Source organism: Pseudophryne corroboree, chromosome 8 (genome assembly GCF_028390025.1).
Source record: "Pseudophryne corroboree isolate aPseCor3 chromosome 8, aPseCor3.hap2, whole genome shotgun sequence".
In the NCBI taxonomy this organism is placed as follows: Eukaryota; Metazoa; Chordata; class Amphibia; order Anura; family Myobatrachidae; genus Pseudophryne; species Pseudophryne corroboree.
In genome coordinates this window covers 14,986,061-14,987,107 of record NC_086451.1, presented here as the reverse complement: position 1 = coordinate 14,987,107, position 1,047 = coordinate 14,986,061, and positions in this window count along the sequence as shown.

The following is a 1,047-nucleotide window of genomic DNA, read 5'->3' as shown; positions in this document are numbered from 1 at the left end:
ACATCTGCCCCTGAGTCAGGGATACCTTTTGCCCTGTCACTGTGTTCAGAGATGGTGCATAGGTCTGCTGGACCCTCACTATAATCTGTATCACACCTATCTCTCAGTACATAGGCCTGCTGGACACTCACTATAATCTGTATCACACCTATCTCTCAGTGCATAGGCCTGCTGGACACTCACTATAATCTGTATCACACCTATCTCTCAGTGCATAGGCCTGCTGGACCCTCAGTATAATCTGTATCACACCTATCTCTCAGTGCATAGGTCTGCTGGACCCTCAGTATAATCTGTATCACACCTATCTCTCAGTGCATAGGCCTGCTGGACCCTCAGTATAATCTGTATCACACCTATCTCTCAGTGCATAGGTCTGCTGGACACTCACTATAATCTGTATCACACCTATCTCTCAGTGCATAGGCCTGCTGGACACTCACTATAATCTGTATCACACCTATCTCTCAGTGCATAGGCCTGCTGGACACTCACTATAATCTGTATCACACCTATCTCTCAGTGCATAGGCCTGCTGGACCCTCACTATAATCTGGATCACACCTATCTCTTAGTGCATAGGCCTGCTGGACCCTCAGTATAATCTGTATCACACCTATCTCTTAGTGCATAGGCCTGCTGGACACTCACTATAATCTGTATCACACCTATCTCTTAGTGCATAGGCCTGCTGGACTCTCACTATAATCTGTATCACACCTATCTCTCAGTGCATAGGTCTGCTGGACCCTCACTATAATCTGTATCACACCTATCTCTCAGTGCATAGGCCTGCTGGACCCTCACTATAATCTGTATCACACCTATCTCTCAGTGCATAGGCCTGCTGGACCCTCAGTATAATCTGTATCACACCCTATCTCTCAGTGCATAGGCCTGCTGGACCCTCAGTATAATCTGTATCACACCTATCTCTTAGTGCATAGGTCTGCCGGACCCTCACTATAATCTGTATCACACCTATCTCTTAGTGCATAGGCCTGCTGGACCCTCAGTATAATATATATCACACCTATCTCTCAGTGC